We start from the raw sequence: 19,285 nt of genomic DNA on the forward strand, positions 1-19,285 counted from the left end.
ATTTTGTGTCTCACATGAAGGATAGAGGGTGACAGTCCGGACATAGGGAGCTGGGCTGGATGAGGCTGAGAAGCCAGTGGAAGGGGCTGAAGCCCAAAATAATTTAGAACAAATTAAACCTTCATATGAATTTATCCCTAATCTGTGTCCTTTGGAGAAGCAAGACTGAGGTGCAGTTTATGGGTTGATTTCAAGGGAGTGGTGTCTAGTCTGATGTTTAGGCGAAAAGAGTGTAACTGTTCTGGAAAGGGATCGTTTTATGGAGTGCAAGGAGGCACCTCTAGACTTTAGGGGATTATGTGCTGGAACATCTACCCTGAAAGGAAAACTTGCCACACGTTCTCTCAGTCACGGCCCTGGTAGTGTAGTTCTGTAGCTCAGTTTACAGATACTCTTCCCTCCTGCTCTTCTGGGTTTGTGTGTCACTCCATTATTCATTTTCCCCACTGCTGCTGCTGTCCCGGTTTCCCCACTGAGGGAGAGGGAGCAATACTGGAGAACGGAGTGTCTTTCCCCCCCATACAGTAATCATTGCCTACAAAGAGTTGGGAATTGACTAACAATAGTGTCAGCGTTTACAGTGGAGCAAATCCTATGCCAGCCTGGAAGGAAATTTACTTTACTAAAAAGTAAAAAAACCAACAGCTATTAAACATTTTTGTGCATTTGTATTTATTTAAATTTTTGCAAAGCGCTCGCCATCCCCCAGGGCAGCTGCGGGACAGAGCTCAGTGTCCCTCTGCTCCCTGTTGCATCAAAAAGCATAAAAAATCAATGACTGTCACAGTAATCAGCTAGAGGCCCATTCAGTATGATTCATGATTGTCAGTCAGCATTTGATTGGTGGGAGAGTTGTGAAGCAGCAGCACAGGAAGCGTAATGGCAGGTGTCGTCATCGAAGTCAGCCAATCCGGTTTCGTCAGCGTTTGAGTGATTAATTCATAATTCTTAGTCCTGGGGAGAGATGGAAAACAGTCATTATGGTCCCAGTAACCCACAGGGAATCAGACAAGAGCCCTCCCCCACTCCCTGAAGGAGTTTAGTCCCTTTCTAGCCCCGTACAGCTGTGTGTGGCAGCCAGCATTTCACTTACAGTATTGTGCATTGTACAGCAGTGCCCTTTACAAACTGCTGTTGATGGCATTGGAGGAGGAGAGGGCAACGGGAGATTTGGGAGGGCTGGAACTGAGCTCTTGGATTTGTTAAAGGGAAGGGTTATTTTAGAAATTAAAACTTTCTTTGGGGGATTTGAGCTACCACTGGGATTTATGCGCTGGTTCCACACTCCTCAGATCCCTGCCAGTGTGTCAGTATTTACACACAGAGGGAGGGTTTACTCTGTCTGCCATGGAGATGTTGTTTCAATGAGACAACATTGCGCTTCCCAGCATTGCAGTTAATGGAGAGGGTGACAGGAGGGAAGGGGAAGAAGCCGTGTGTGCTTGAAGGGGGCAGCCCAGTGATGTTGAGAGTAGCCCTCTGCCCTGCTTCTGATCTGTGGTGCATGAACCTGGTGGTGAAGTGGCTGCTGTGAGATCAGGAAAAGTGATTGTGGAGAGGAAGCATGTCACAAAGCCAGTGCTGCTACGCGGTACATTCTTCCAAGTTTGGCTAATGGAAGCCCCAGAGCACCCACAGAATTGGCACCTATGCTCCTGAGAGGCAACAACCACACTGTTCCCCAGTTCTTTTGGGCCCCTATTCTAGGGCCTCCACATCTCCGGTGATTCTCCATCCTTCTTACCTCTCTTCTCCCACAGCCCTCAGTTCAGGTCTTCTGCGAGAGGGCTCCCCACAGTGTTCCACACTTCAGTCCCCTTTGCCTGTGAGTCCTACCCCTGCTAAGCAACATCTCCTGGGAGCCTTGGTCTAGAAACAACCCTCTGCTTCTTGGCTCAGCCTGCCCTGACTCAGCTAGTTTGTCCCCTTTACCTAGGGACCTCTGCACACACCTTCTGTCTAGCAGGGTTTCCCTGCTCTGGCCAGTTCTCTCCAATGGCTGCCATCCACAGCACTATGCTAACAGCTCTCGGAAGTTCTCTCTCTGCACAGGTCTCTTCCCCAATATCTTCCACTGCTGCCTTCTCAGATCTCAGACAGTTCTCTCCTAGCAATTCTTAACAGCTCCCTGCTTCTCCAACCTGACTCCTTTCTCAACTAATAAGTCACTGATAAGTGACTTAGGAGTCCAAGTCCAAGTCCCACATTCAAAATTGACGTAGGCACTTAGGAGCCTGAGTCCTGGTGAAAGTCCGGGGATATGAAGTGCCGAAGTGAACCTCACTTTTGAAAACGCAACGTACAGTCTTAAAACATGTAGGCGCTGGTGAGGACTTTACACAGGATATCTTTCTTTAAGGTGTGCCCAAAACTCACCTAGAAATCATGGGCTTGTTGCAGGAATGACTGGATGAAATTCCCTGGACTGTATTATGCAGGAGGTCAGACCAGCTGAATGGAATGGTCCCTTCTGGCCTTAAAATGTATGAACCTATGAATTGTGCTAGTGGTGTTCTCTGTTATTAACATGAATTTGAGCCTGGCACTCACCCATCCCCTCTCTAACTACCAGAGAAGTAGGAAAATGACACCTCATAAACTAAAAGGTAAAGCTTTGTTTCTCCTTGCTAGTTGTTACTCCTTGGCATGGACTAAAGACAGCAGTTGAAACAAACAGTTTCATGCCACTCGCAGATGCTGCTCGGTGGGGGACCCTTCTGTGTCAGGGCTGGTGGGCAGCAGCAAGAGAGGGGGGCACTTTTTTCCTTTCACTGAGGTTGTACCATGATATATACTAAGGGTGCCTCCTTTAACTCAAATGGCTCCAGTCTCAATTCCCATTATGAGAGCTGCCAAGATAATGCAAGAGATTCTCGAAGAGAGAGAACTTGAGATACTCACCACAGATCATTTCCCCAGTAAACGCTTTAGAGAGAAAAAAACAAGAAAGTTATTTGTTTCCATTGACTTCCTGTGTCAGTGGAATGTGGATGGTTAGCTCCTATCCCTGGCAGAAGCAGCTGAGGTGCTTGTCATGGCAAATCTTTGTTTCTATTCCAGAGCCCCTAATGACTTCTGTTGTAGCCCAGGGTGCTTGGCACCTTTTGAAATCGAGCCCCAAGCATCTGTACTTGAAACCCACAACTGTGAGACCCCCTAAATGAGTGACAACTTTTCCTCCTGTTGGCCTAAATGCGTAAGAGAAACGGCATAGTAAGCTAATGTCAGTCAGTGAGGGCCTCTCTATTTCTCCAGCACACAAACTTCTTAGAACCATATGTACACACTGAATCTGAGATTTGGACAAAAGCTGCTTTTAATCTATCTAACCACAATAATAGATGTAAAGAATGTTCTTAACAAGTGAGGAGAACCTTTCATCCTCCTTCCTGCTCACTCAGACAATCCAAACTCAGCTACAGGGAATGCTAAGACACTGTCCCTGAACAGTTTACCTTTGGGCAAAGAGGAAAGCGCAGACATGTCTGATCATATTTCTGAGAGAAAATCGTCATTATAATAGAGAGTATGTTACTCCTACCATTACTTTCATTGTTACCAGCAGCATTTGTACAGGCCTAGCGCTGCTTCCCTTTGGGCAAGGGACGGAGACGAGGAGAATGGCAGCTATAGATTGATATTGGCCAGCGGGTTATAAAGCAACACCTGAAACTCCAGATTTTGAAACATGGGTGTGACACGCTATACCTTGGGGAGTGCCTTCATTTTTATATAACCGTGATCTTGAGAGTTGAGGGAGCACAGCAGTCCCATAGTTCCAGGCTGCACCCTGGGGATCCCATCACAATGGGAACCATATTATTGGTCTGATTTCCCATCATGAGAGAAACTAGGACTGCCAGTTGCTACCCAGTAAGGGAATGGACTTCCATCACTTAACCTGGTCTCTGTTAAAATTATCAGGGTAATGTAGCAGACTCGTAAAATAAAGTGAATTTGCAGTACTCACAGACACAGCACCACTGACGCTGCAAACCACTGCTCTAACTCCAGTGGAGCTACATCAGTTTACTCTGGTGCATCTCCAATACAGAGATGTGGATTTACACCCATTTGGAATCTGGCCCGTTGACTCCCCTGGAGTTGTAGATCATTTCCACCAACTGGGGATCTAGCCTCACTCACTTTATTGGAGCTAAGACTGATTTCCATCAGTTGGGCATTTGGCCTCACTAACGTTCATTGAGCTATAGATGAGTGACCCCAGTTGTTGATCTGTCCCCACTTATTTTATTGGGGCAACACCAATTTACATCATCTGGGAATCTGCTCCCTTGTATAGATGAGGCCACATATGTGATTCCTTTGGAGATACTATTATCCCCAGTCTCAAGTATGCAGATTCACAGGATTTCCAGTGAATCACAGCTCACAATATGTATGACACCATCTGGGACCTGGTCATAATGAAGAGAGACCACAGAAATGCAATAAATAGCCTACTTGTATAATGGGAGAATTGAAATTGCGAAGAACACTTGGATTAACTCTTAGACACCCGTGTGGGACTTGGGAGACCATAGCTTTGTGTTTTGCCTCAATCTTTCCAAGTGTGTCTAGGCTATTACAGCTAAACACTGGGCTCAGGGTTCAGGCTTACTAAGAGGTACTGAAATCATATAAAACAGCTGGACTGCAAAATAATTTTGAGTACTCACATTAAGAAGACCTCCAACTGGGTGCACGACCTCCTGGAAGGAAATAGTTATGATAAGATCAAGAAACGCCCTTCTCCAAAATCACTTCAATGTAGCTGATTCCTCAAAATGGCAACAGCTTTACCAGCCAGTTCTACACTAGCAGCGCTTTGACAAATTTGACAAAACACAAAGAAGGTGAGATTTCTAAAGATAGCTACAACACTCAACCCAAGGTTTAAAAATCTGAAGTGCCTTCCAAAATCTGAGAGGGATGAGATGTGGAATATGTTGTCAGAAGTCTTAAAAGAGCAACACTACAATGCGAAAACTACAGAAAGCGAACCACCCAAAAAGAAAATCAACCTTCTGTTGGTAGCATCTGCCCCAGATGATGAAAATGAACGTGCATCATTCCGCACTGCTTTGGATCATTATCGAGCAGAACCAGTCATCAGCGTGGAGCATGTCCTCATGAATGATTATATAAAACAGGTGGACAGCAAAGTAATGTTGAGTACTCACCCCAAGAAGATGTCCAACTGGACGCACGACCTCCTGTAAGGACATAGAGCAGGATCAAGAAACTCCCTTCTCCAATATCACTTTATGTAGTTGATTCCTCACAGTGGCAGGAGCGTTACCAGCCAATTCTACACTAGGAGCGCTTTGTCAGTACAGTTCTACCAGTACGCTAGTGTGCTTTTGCTGGTATAGCGCATTCTCCTCTGAAACGAGGCCATATCTACACTACAGAGCATATGCCCCCATAGCCCCTAGATTACAGGCTGCATATGATGACTTAAGGACTTGTTCCAACATAATAACACCACCTCCCCGCTTGACGTTCAGTAAGCTGAGAGACTCACTCTTGTGCCAGTATAGTTGCTTCTATGCTGGGGATTTTTCAGCATAGTGTTTTTCACACTGCTAGCTGATATAGCGATGTTGGCAGAACATTGAAGTGTACACCAGGCCCAGCAATACTACCAAGAGCACAGTTTTCCTGGTATAACTACAGTTACAATAATCATGCCTGACCAACCTGATAGATAACTGGCTCTGTGAATATGGGGAAAGCAGTGGACGTGATATATCTTGACTTTAGCAAAGCTTTTGATATGGTCTCCCACAGTATTCTTGCCAGAAAGTTAAAAAGGTATGGATTGGATGAATGAACTATAAGGTGGATAGAAAGCTGGCTAGGATGTCGGGCTCAAGGGTAGTGATCAACGGCTCGATGTCTAGTTAGCAGCCGGTATCAAGCGGAGTGCCCCGGGGTTGGTCCTGGGGCCGGTTTTGTTCAACATCTTTATTAATGATCTGGATGATGTGCTGGATTGCACCCTCAGCAAGTTCACAGATGACACTAAACTGGGGGGAGAGGTAGATACGCTGGAGGGTAGGGATAGGGTCCAGAGTGACCTAGACAAATTGGAGGATTGTGCCAAAAGAAATCTGATGAGGTTCAACAAGGACAAGTGCAGAGTCCTCCACTGAGGACGAAAGAATCCCACGGACTGCTACAGGCTGGGGAACGACTGGCTAAGCAGTAGGTCTGGAGAAAAGGACCCGGGGATTACATTGGAGGAGAAGCTGGATATGAGTCAGCAATGTGCCCTTGTTGCCAAGAAGACTAACGGCATATTGGTCTGCATTAGTAGGAGCATTGCCAGCAGATCGAGGGAAGCGATTATTCCCCTCTATTCAGCACTGGTGAGGACACATCTGGAGTATTGCGTCCAGTTTTGGGCCCCCCACTACAGAAAAGATGAAGACTAATTGGAGAGAGTCCAGCGGAGTGCAACAAAAATGATTAGGGGGCTGGGGCACATGACTTACAAGGAGAGGCTGAGGGAACTGGTCTTGTTTAGTCTGCAGAAGAGAAGAGTAAGGGGGGATTTGATAGCAGCCTTCAACTACCTGAAGGGGGGTTCCAAGGAGGATGGAGCTTGGCTGCTCTCAGTGGTGGCAGATGACAGAACAAGGAGGAGTGGTCTCAAGCTGCAGTGAGGGAGGTCTACGTTGGATATTAGGAAACACTAGTTCACTAGGAGGGTGGTGAAGCACTGGAATGGGTTACCTAGGGAGGTGGTGGAATCTCCATCCTTAGAGGTTTTTAAGGCCTGGCTTGACAAAGCCCTGGCTTTGATGATTTAGTTGGTGTTGGTCCTGCTGGACTAGATGACCTCCTGAGGTCTCTTCCAGCCCTAATCTTCTATGATTCTATGATTTTTGCCAGCGCAGCTATGTCAATAAGGAATCAAACTTCTTCCCACCCCATACAGATCAAGCTATGCCAACAGAAGTCTGTATTTTAGACATGGGCTCAGCCAGCTCTGTGATGGGAAACAGTCCCCCTTTCCTTGCTTCTCAGGGGTGAGATTAACCTCCAGAATCTGGAATATGGGAGCTTCCTTTCGTGACTCTGATCCCTCAAGATAAGAATTAGAGATGATCAACATTTTTCGTAATGAATTTTTGCAAGCAAATTGTCCGTTTTTTACCAGAAAACGTATTGTTTCTTTTTTGACAAAATCGGAAATGAAAGTTTTGCATTTTTTCATTTTCTTTTCCCCCTTCTTTCTTCTTTTATAGAGCTGTTTGAAAAATTATAGGTGTGTTTTTGTGGCAAATTTCAAAGAAAAATAGCATTTGAACTCTATTTGCAAATAAGACTCTGGGGAATCAACAACATTCAAAACATTTTTGGTTTCATTTTTCATAATTTTCATTGAAAAAAAATCTTTCTTGAGTGGTAACAGCTAATTTAGACCCTGTCATTTTATATTATAGTTGGGATTATGTTTTGCAATGTGCATTACTTTGCATTTATCAACATTGAATTTCATTATACTGGCACTAGAAAAGGTTCAGAAAAGGGCAACTAAAATGATTAAGGGTTTGGAACGGGTCCCATATGAGGAGAGATGAAAGAGGCTAGGACTCTTTAGCTTGGAAAAGAGGAGACTAAGGGGGGATATGATAGAGGTCTATAAAATCATGAGTGATGTGGAGAAAGTGGATAAGGAAAAGTTATTTACTTATTCCCACAATACAAGAACTAGGGGTCATCAAATGAAATTAATAGGCAGCAGGTTTAAAACAAATAAAAGGAAGTTCTTCTTCACGCAGCGCACAGTCAACTTGTGGAACTCCTTACCTGAGGAGGTTGTGAAGGCTAGGACTATAACAGCGTTTAAAAGAGAACTGGATATATTCATGGTGGTTAAGTCCATTAATGGCTATTAGCCAGGATGGGTAAGGAACGGTGTCCCTAGCCTCTGTTTGTCAGAGGGTGGAGATGGATGGCAGGAGAGAGATCACTTGATCATTGCCTGTTAGGTTCACACCCTCTGGGGCACCTGGCATTGGCCACTGTCGGTAGACAGGATACTGGGCTGGATGGACCTTTGGTCTGACCTGGTACGACCTTTCTTATGTTCTTATGTTCTTATCTGCCATTCTGTTACCCAGTCACCCAGTTATTGTGAGATCCCTTTGTAACTCTTCACAGTGTGCTTTGGCCTTAAATATCTTGAGTAGTTTTGTATCATCTGCAAATTTTGCCACCTCCCTGTTTATCCCATTTTCCAGATTGTTTATGAATATGTGGAGTAGTACTGGTCCCAGTACAGACCCCTGCGGGACACCAATATTTACCTCTCTCCATTCTGAAAACTGACCATTTATTCCTACCCTTTGTTTCCTATCTTTTAACCAATTACTGATCCATGAGAGGATCTTCCCTCTTATTCCATGACAGCTCACTTTGCTTAAGAATCTTTGATGAGGGACCTTGTCAAAAGCTTTCTGGAAATCTAAGTACACTATATCCACTGGATCCCCCTTGTCCACATGCTTGTTGACCCCCTCAAAGAATTCTAGTAGATGGGTAAGGCATGATTTCTCTTTACAAAAATCATGTTAACTCTTCCCCAACAAATTGTGTTCATCTAGGTGTCTGGTAATTCTGTTCTTTACTGTACACCTCTACCCCGATATAACGCGGTCCTTGGGAGCCAAAAATCCAAAATAGGTGAAACCCTGTTACATCGCGGTAGCAGCAGCAGTGCTCCAGCAGTGATTTAAAGGGCCCAGGACTCCCCGCAGCGGCCCACCCGAAAAGAAAATCAATCTTCTGTTGTTGGCCTCTGATTCAGGTGATGAAAATGAATGTGTGTCAGTCCACACGTTGCTTTGGATCATTATCGAGCAGGACCAGTCATCAGCATGGAAGCATGTCCTCTGGAATGATCATATTAAACAGTTGGACAGCAAAGTAATTTTGAGTACTCACCCCTACAAGACCTCCAACTGGACGCGCAACAGCCTGAAAGGAAATAGAGCAGGATCAAGAAACGCCTTCTCCAATATCATTTCAAGGTTGTTGATTCCTCACAATGGCAATAGTTTACCAGCCAGTTCTACACTAGGAGCGCTTTGACAGTACAGTTCTACCAATATACTACTAGTGTGCTTTTGCTGGTATAGCCTATTCTCCTCTGAAGGGGAGATGAGGCCATGTCTACACTACAGAACCTATGCTTGCATCGGCCCTAGGGTAGAGGATCCACATGCTGACGTAAACTTTTTTACACCCCATACAGACGGAGCTATGCCAGCAGAAGTCTGTATTGTAGACATGGCCCCAGAGAGTTCTGCGAAAGGAAACAGCCCCCCATCCTTGCTTCACAGGGGTGAGTTTAACCTCCAGAATTTGGACTATGGGAGCTTCCTTTGATGACTCTGATCCCTCAAGATAAGAATTAGAGATGATCAACATTTTTTGTAATTAATTTTTAAAAAAAAATGTAATTTTCCCCCCCAGAAATCTAATCAATACTTTTTTTAACAAAAACAGGAATGAAAAAGTTTTGCATTTTTTATTTTTCATTTACTTCCCCCTTTTTTCCCCTTCTTTTCTGGAACTCTTTGAAAAATTTTAAATGTGTAAATTTCAAAGAAAAATAGCATTTCAACTCTATTTGGAAATTGGACCGTGGGGAATGAAATGACAAAATTCAAAACTTCTTCTGGTTTTCATTATTTTCATTGAAAAATCAGAGAAAATGGAAGAAACTTTTTCCATTAAAATTTTCATATTAAAAAAAATCTTTTTTCATGAAAAATACAAAATATATTAAAGTGACAAATTTTCAACTTGCTCTACACTATTCTCATTTCAAAAATGGCGGAGCATCCTGTTTTTAGTTTTCATAAAAGATAGAAAACATATGAGGGGAGCTCAATGCACAGCTGAGTGTAGTCACCACTTTTGGGAATGAAGTCCAAGTCACCTCTGCTTGAGCCCCGAAAGAATGAGACCCCCTAGATCACTGACCACTACTGCACTTGTTGGTCTAAATGAGTAATGGATATGGCAGAGTAAGAGATATCGAAGCACAATAATAGAGCTAAAGAATATTCCTAATGCCTGACAAAACCTCTTTAACCTCCTCTCCCCACTAGTGCTACTCAGGGTATGTCTACACTTAAAACACTACATCACCATAGTGCAGGGTTACCGGTGCACCATTGCAGTGCTTCAGTGTAGGTGCTCGATACAGTGACAGGAGGGGGTTCTCCCCTCGCTGTAGGTAATCCACCTCCCCTGGGGGCGGTAGCTAGGTCTAGGGAAGAATTCTGTAGACCCAGCACTGTCTACACAGGGAGTTAGGTCAGGATAACTGCTTTCACATAGCTTTGCTGATACGAGTTTTCAGTGTAGATGGGGCCTCAGCGTTCTCTGTAGTTGAGTTTGAATTCTCTAAGAGCCCATGCCAGAACAATTCACGTTTGGCAGAAAGGAAAGTGGAGACATTTAAGTTCATATTTCACAGTGAAAATCTTCATTATAATAGAAAGTATTACTGCGAGTAGTAGTTTCATTTTTAGCAGTAGCGCTTCTACTGGCAAAGCACTGCTTCCCTTTCGTAAAGGATGGAGACAGGGAGAAAGGCAGCCATGATCTGAAGCTTAATCTTTTCTTCTGTTTGTTTCTTCCAATTATGAAGTCCACAATGAGGCTGGGGAGGTTTAACAGCTCTATTGATACCATGATTCGTATCTGACATTAGAAGCCTGATTGCCCAAACCCAACACCTGGATTGTCCAAGAGATCAATGGGCATTATCAATAAGAAAAGTCAGAGTTCATTTAACTCCCCTTTTAATATGGCTACATGCTGTCCCTAGTGTTTCTGAACATGGCCTTTATGGTTTGTAAGGGGGCTGTAATCATACCTGGGCCTATGACCACCTATTTATAAAGTAGCACCTGAACCTTCAGATTCTGAAATATGGGAGCCCTTTTATTGGTGTGATTTTCCATTATGAGTGACAATAGGACTGCCAAGGATCTCTCACTTAGTAGAATTGGAGGAATGGTCTCTAATTATGGTTCTCTAACTATGTGTTTTAATTTGGGGGATACATTTAAGTTGAGCCTGTATTATGGTGTCTTTAAAAAGTTTCCCTGCAGCAGGGATTTCATGTTTGGCACTGTACCTTTTAATTGCTGTTTAACTAACTTCCTCATCTTTTGTGTTGTTCCCTTTTCTGAAATGAAATGCTACCATGGTGGGCTGCTGTGTTTTTTCCCCCCACCACACGGATGTTAAATTTAATTATATTATGGTCATGATTACCAAGCAGTCCAGCTATATTCACCTCTTGGACCAGATCCTGTGCTCCACTTAGGACTAAATCAAAGATTGCCTCTCGTCTTGGGGTAGGGTGACCAGATGTCCCGATTTTATAGACACAGTCCCGATTTTTGGGTGTTTTTCTTATATAGCCTCCTATTACCCCCCACCCCCTGTCCCGATTTTTCACATTTGCTGTCTGGTCACCCTATCTTGGGGGTTCCAGGACTAGCTTCTCCAAGAAGTAGTCAAGTGTCAAGAAACTTTATATCTGCATCCTGTCCTAAGATGACATGTACCCAGTCAATATGGGGATAGTTGAAATCCCCCATTATTATTGAGTTGTTTTTCTATAGCCTCTCTAATCTCTCTGAGCATTTCACAGTTGCTATCACTATCTTGGTCAGGTGGTTGGTTGTATATGGAATTACTATCCATAGAGATTCTATGGTTTGGTTCATTTAAGATTTTTACTTCATTTGACTCTGTTTTTTTCACATCTAGTGCCACTCCCCCCGCCCAGCATGACCTGTTCTATCCTTCCGATATAAAGAAATAGTATTTTTCAATTCACCTCATACAAGGGCTGTAATGCAATCTCTTTTGTGTGAAAGTGCAACTTTCAAATGTAGATTTTATTTTAAAATAACTGCACTCAAAAACAAAACCATGTAAAACTTTAGAGCCTACAATTCCACTCAATCCTACTTTTTGTTTAGCCAATCTCTAAGACAAACAAGTTTGTTTTCATTTACGGGAGATAATGCTGCCGACATCTTATTTACAATGTCACCTGAAAGTGAGAAAAGGCGTTCACATGGCACTTTTGTAGCCGGCATTGCAAGGTATTTACGTGCCAGATATGCTAAACATTCATAGGCCCCTTCATGCTTCGGCCACCATTCCAGAGGACATGCTTCCATGCTCGTGACACTCGTTCAAAAAAAGAATGTGTTAATTAAATTTGTGACTGAACTCCTTGTGGGAGATTGTATGTCTCCTGCTCTGTGTTTTACCCAATTTCTACCATATATTTCATGTTATAGCAGTCTCGGATGATGACCCAGCATATGCTGTTTGTTTTAAGAACACTTTCACTGCAGATTTGACAAAACACAAAGAAGATACCAAGATGAGATTTCTAAAGATAGCAACAGCACGCAACCCAGGGCTTAAGAATCTGAAGTGCCTTCCAAAATCTGAGAGGGACAAGGTGTGGAACATGTTGTTAGAAGTCTTAAAAGAACAACACTCAGATGTGAAAACTACAGAACCCAAAACACTCAAAAAGAAAATCAACCTTCTGTTGTTGGCATCTGATTCAGGTGATGAAAATGAACGTGTGTCAGTCCGCACGTTGCTTTGGATTATTATCAAACAGAACCAGTCATCAGCATGGAAGCATGTCCTCTGGAATGATTATATTAAACAGTTGGACAGCAAAGTAATTTTGAGTACTCACCCCTACAAGACCTCCAACTGGACGCGCAACCGCCTGTAAGGAAATAGAGCAGGATCAAGAAACTCCTTCTCCAATATCATTTCAAGGTTGTTGATTCCTCACAATGGCAATAGTGTTACCAGCCAGTTCTACATTAGGAGCGCATTGCCAGTACAGTTCTACCAGTATACTAGTGTGCTTTTGCTGGTATCGCCTATTCTCCTCTGAAAGGGAGATGAGGCCATGTCTACACTACAGAACCTATGCCTGCATCGGCCCTAGGGTAGATGATCCACATGCTGACGTAAACTTTTTTACACCCCATACAGATGGAGCTATGCCAGCAAAAGTTTGTATTGTAGACATGGCCCCAGAGAGTTCTGCGAAAGGAAACAGCCCCCCTATCCTTGCTTCACAGGGGTGAGTTTAACCTCCAGAATTTGGACTATGGGAGCTTCCTTTCATGACTCTGATCCCTCGAGATAAGAATTAGAGATGATCAACATTTTTTGTAATGAATTTAAAAAAAAAAATTTAATTCCCCCCCCCCCCCGAAATCTAATTAATACTTTTTTTAACAAAATCAGGAATGAAAAAGTTTTGCTTTTTTTTTTTTCATTTACTTCCTCCTTTTTTTCCTTCTTCTCTGGAGCTCTTTGAAAAATTATAAATGTGTAAATTTCAAAGAAAAATAGCATTTCAACTCTATTTGGAAATTGGACCATGGGGAATGAAATGACAAAATTCAAAACTTCTTCTGTTTTTTCTTATTTTCATTGAAAAAAAAGAAAAAATGGAAGAAACTTTTTCCATTAAAATTTTCATATTAAAAGAAATATTTTTTCATGAAAAATACAAAATATATTAAAGTGACAAATTTTCAACTTGCTCTACATTTTTCTCAATTCAAAAATGGCGGAGCATCCTGTTTCTAGTTTTCAAAAAAGGTAGAAAACATATGAGGGGAGCTGAATGCACAGCTGAGTGTAGTCACCTCATTTTGGGAATGAAGTCTTAGTCATCTCTGCTTGAGCCCACAAAGAATGTGACTCCCTAGATCACTGAGAAGTACTGTACTTGTTGGTCTATATGAGTAATAGATAGGGCAGAGTAAGAGATATCGAAGCACAATAATAGAACTAAAGAACATTCTTAATGTGTGACAAATACTCTTTAACCTCCACTCCCCACTAGTGCTACTCAGGGTGTGTCTATGCTGTCCCTAGTGTTTCTGAGCATGGCCTTTATGGTTTGTAAGGGGGCTGTAATCATACCTGGGCCTATGACCACCTGTTTATAAAGTAGCACCTGAACCTCCAGATTCTGAAATATGGGAGCCCTTTTATTGGTGTGATTTTCCATTATGAGTGACAATAGGACTGCCAAGGATCTCTCACTTAGTAGAATTGCAAACCCTACCCATTAAGGGAATTGGCTTCCGGGATTTAACCTGGCCTTTTTCTGTTAAAAGTGTCAGGGCAATGTAACAGACGGTTTCAGCAAAGTGAATTTCCAGTCCTCACAGGCACAGCACCAGTGACGCTTCTAGCCACTGTCCTGCCTCCAATGGATGTGCCTCAGTTTAGCCTGGAGCAATAACTCCAATACAGCAATGCTGATTTACACCCATTTGGAATCTGGCCCATTGGCTCCAGTGAAGCTATAGATCATTTATACCAGCTGGGGATCTGTAATTCTTATGTGCACTTGTTGGACTAGGAAGCCCATAGCTTTGTGTTTTACCTCACTCTTTCCATGTGTGTCTAGGCTGTTCCAGCTGACCACTGGGTTCAGGGTTCAGGCTTGCTAAGAGATACTGTGATAATATAGAACAGCTGGACAGCAAAGTAATTTTGAGTACTCACCTCAACAAGACCTCCAACTGGACGCACGAGCCCCTGTAAGGAAGTAGAGCAGGATCAAGAAACTCCCTTCTCCAATGTCATTTCCAAGTTGCTGATTCCTCACAATAGCAATAGCGTTACCAGCCAGTTCTACACTAGGAGCGCGTTGCCAGTGCAGATCTACCAGTATACTAGTGTGCTTTTGCTGGTATCGCATATTCTCCTGTGAAAGCGAAATGTGGCTATGTCTCTGCTACAGAGCCTAGGCCCGCATAGGTCCTAGAGTACAGGCTGCATATGCTGACATAAGGACTTGGTCTGACCTAATAATCTAATAACACCAGCTCCCCACTTGACGTTCAGTAAGCTGAGAGACTCACCCTTGTGTTGGTATAGTTGCCTCCATGCCGGAGATTTTTCAGTATCGCTGTTTTCCAGGAGGGAGTGATTTTTTTCACACGCTAGCGAATATAACGATGCTGGCAGAACTTTTTAGTGTAAACCAGGCCCAGCAATACCAGCAAAACCACAGAATGCAGCACTAAAACTCCTGTCCTGTAAACACTCGCTACCGTGAGAGGAGGCACTCTCCTGTTGCTATAGTTAATCCACATCCCTGTGGGGCAGTACCTAGGTTAAGTGTAAAATTCTTCCACCTATCTAGCACTGTCTACAATGAGGGTTAGGTCGGAACAGCTACTTCCTTCAGGAGTGTGGATTTTTCACGCTCATGAGAGATGTAGCTATATCAATGTGAGTTTTCAGTAGAGAAGGTGTCTCAGACAATTCACGCTCAGCCACAGGGAATGCTAAGAGATCGTCACAGAACAATTCATCATTGGGCAGAAAGAAAAAGGAGACATTTAAGTTCATATTTCACAGAGAAAATCATCATTCTAATACAAAGTATTAATCCTAGTAGTACTTTCACTTTTACCAGCGGAGCTTCTACCGGCAAAGCACTGCTTCCCTTTCGGTAAAGGGTGGAGATGGGGGGAAGGGCAGCCATGATTTGGAGCTTAATGTTGGTTTCCGTTTGTTTCCTCCGATTATGAAGTATTGAGTCTGAGGGGTTTACAGCTCCATCGATGCCACTAGTCGTATATGATGTTACAAGCCTGATTGCTCAAACTCAACACCTAGACTGTTAAAGAGACCAATCTCCTTTATCAATGAGGAAAGGTTAGAGTTGATTTACCTCCCTGTGTAATATGGCAACATGCTGTCCCTAGAATTTCTGATCATAGCCTTTATGGTTTGTAAGGGGTCTGTAATCATAGCCGGCCCCATGACCACCAATTTATAAAGCAGCACCTGAAACTCCAGATTCTGAACATGATGGGAAACCGGACCAATAAGAGAGCCAACTGCAAAAGCAGTTTCTCCTCCCTTGGTGTTCACACCTCAGCTGCTAGCAGAGGACCTCACCCTCCCTGATTGAACTAACCTCGATATCTCCAGACTGATTCTTGCCTGGATATTTATACCTGCCTCTGGAAATTTCCATTACATGCGTCTGACGAAGTGGGCATTCACCCATGAAAGCTTATGCTCCAATACATCTGTGAGTCTTAAAAGTGCCACAGGACTCTCTGTTACTTTTTACAGATCCAGACTAACACGGCTACCCCACTGATACAGATCTGTCTCCACTTACATTGATAGAGCAACACTAATTTACACCAGCTTGGGATCTGCTCCCTTGTATAGATGAGGCCATGTATGTGATTGCCCAAGGTGATACTATTATCTCCAGTCTCTCGGATGCAGAATGACAGGATTCCCAGTGTATCACAGTTCACAGTATGTATGAGTCCACCTGGGAAGTGATTATAATGAACAGAGCCCACAGGAACCCAGTATAATGGGAGCATTGAAACTGCAAAGAACACTTGGATTAACACTTACATGACCTATGGGACTTGGAAGCCCATTGCTTTGTGTTTTGCGCCAGTCTTTGAACATGTGTCCAGGGTACTCCAATTTTCCATAGGTCTCAGGGTTCGGGCTTGCTAAGAGGTACTGAGATAATATAAAACAGCCTGACAATAAAGTAAATCTACAGTACTCACCTCAACAGCTTCTCCAACTGGACTCGCGACACCCTGTAAGGAGATAGTTAGGAGTTACTTCACCCTGCTCTTTCTCCAGTATCATTTCAATAGCTGATTCCTCACAGTGGCAATAGCTTTCCCAGGTCTGTTCTACAGTAGGAGCGCTTTCCCAGTATAGCGATACCGGTATATTAGTGCGCTTTTGCTAGTATAGCATACCCCCCCCCCCAAAGCAAAATACAGCCATGTCTGCATTACACTGCAATTCCCCAGCGGAACATGCTGTGCATGCCAACAGAAGGGCTTTTTCTGCCAATATAGGCACTCCACCTCCCCGATGGACGTTCGGTATGCTGACAGAATCACCCTTCTAGTCATGTGCCCCAGGCCCCTGATCATTTCCGTTTCCCTCCGCTGGACTCTCTCCAATTTGTCCACATCCTTTTTGTAGTGGGGGGCCCATAACTGGACACAAGACTCCAGTATGGCATACCCCATACTGATAGGACTGTGCCAGGAGAAGTCTGTATTTCCGATATGGCCACAGACAGCTCTGCGATGAGAAATAGCCCCCCTAACATTGCTTCTTAGGGGTCAGATTAACCTCCAGAATCTGGAATTTGGGCTCTTCCTTTCTTGATTCTGACTGCTCAAGATAAGAATTAGAGCTGGTTCAAATTTTTCAAAATGAATTTTTGTAAAAATATTGTCAATGTGTTTTCAGAAAAAAAGTTGTTGTTTTTTCATTTATTTCTGCCACCACCCCCTTCTTTCTTCTCATCTGGAGCTGTTTGAAAAATTATAAGTGTGTTTTGGGGACATTTAAAAGAAAAATAGCATTTCAACTCTATTTGCAAAAATGGGTCTGAGGAATCAAATGACAAAGCTCAAAACTTTTTTTCTTTTTAGTTTTCATTATTTTCATTGAAAAATCGGGAAAAAAGGAAGTAACACACTTTTCTATGCAATTTTTCATTTTGAAAACATTCATTTTTGGTTACAAAGAAAAAAGATTAGATGGACACATTTCAACTAGTTCTACTTTTTTCTTCTTTCAAAATGACTGAGCATCGTCTGTGTTGTTTTCAACAATTATTGAACATGAAAGAGGGGAGCTCATTGCATAGCTGGGTATGTTCAGCACTTTTGGGAATCAAGCCCAAGCCGTCTCTGCTTGAGTCACCAACGAATGAGCCTCCCAAATCACTGACCACTGCTACACTTGTTGCTCTAAATGTGGAAGGACATGGCAGAGTAAGCTGTTGTCAGTGAGTGAGAGCCTCTCTCTGTCTTCTGCACACAAACCACGTCTAACCTACATGTACACATCAAGTCTGAAATTTGGAACAAAAGAGGCTTTTGAGATATCTGAGCACAACAGCACATCTACAGTTTTCTTAATTAGTGATGAAAACCCGTTAGCCTCCTCCCCCCACTGCTGTTACTCAGGATCTGTCTACACTTAAAATGCTACAGAAGCAGAGTGCAGCTCTAGAGTGCAGCACTGAAGCACTTCAGTGTAGACACGCCGCCTACCCGAGAGGCGTTAGCTAAAATTCTTCCATCCACCGAGTACTAGCTACACCAGGGTTAAATTGGAATAGCTGCTTCTTTCAAGAGGGTTGATTTTTCACACCCCTGAGAGATGTAGCTTTGCCAATGTGAGTTTTCAGTGTAGATGGGCCTCAGAGAATTCAAACTCAGCTACAGGGAATGCTAAGAGATCGTCCCAGAACAATCCACCTTTGGCAGAAAGGAAACAGGAGACATTTAAGTTCATATTTCACAGACAAAATCATCATTACAATAGAAAGTGTTACTGCTAGTCGTATTTCCATGTTTACCAGTAGCGCTTCTAGTGGGCAAGCGCAGCTTCCCTTTTGGTAAAAGATGGAGATGGGGAGAAAGGCAGCCATGAGCAGGAGCATAATCTTGGTTTTCATTTGTTTCTTCCGATTATGAAGTCCAAAGTGTGGCGGAGGAGTTAGCAGCTCTATTTATACCATTGGTCATATCTGACATTACAAGCCTGATTGTCCAAATGCAATGCCGAGATTGTCAAAGAGATCAATGCTCATTCAACTCCCCCTGCATTATGGCTCTATGTGTCCACGCCATTCCACGTGACCATTGGTCTCAGGATTTGGGCTTGTGAAGAGATACTGATGTAATATAAAGCAACCTGACAATAAAATTTATCTTGAGTACTCACCTCAACAACATCTCCAGCGAGACCCAAGGCATTCTGCAAGGAAATAGAACAGGATTAGGTAATTCCCAACTTTCTCCAATATCATTTCATGTAGCTGATTCTTCACAATGACAATAGGTTTACCAAGCCAGGTCTATACTAGGAGCACTTTGCCAGTATAGCATATTCCCCCCAGAGTGAAATAAGGCCATGTCTACTCTACATAGCATAGCCCCGGAGTAGATACTGTGTGTGCCGACAGAAGAATTAGAGCTGGTTCAATTTTTTCAAAATGAGTATTTGTAATAAATTTTTTTCCAGAGAACAAATTCATTGTCTGATAGAATAAAAAAATGAAAAATTTGTCATTTTTTCATTTACCTCCCCCCTTCTTTCTTCTTTACTGGACTTGCTTGAAAAATTATAGTATCTTTTTGAGCTATTTCAGTGA

The sequence above is a fragment of the Emys orbicularis genome, chromosome 20 (assembly GCF_028017835.1).
Source record: "Emys orbicularis isolate rEmyOrb1 chromosome 20, rEmyOrb1.hap1, whole genome shotgun sequence".
NCBI lineage: Eukaryota > Metazoa > Chordata > Testudines > Emydidae > Emys > Emys orbicularis.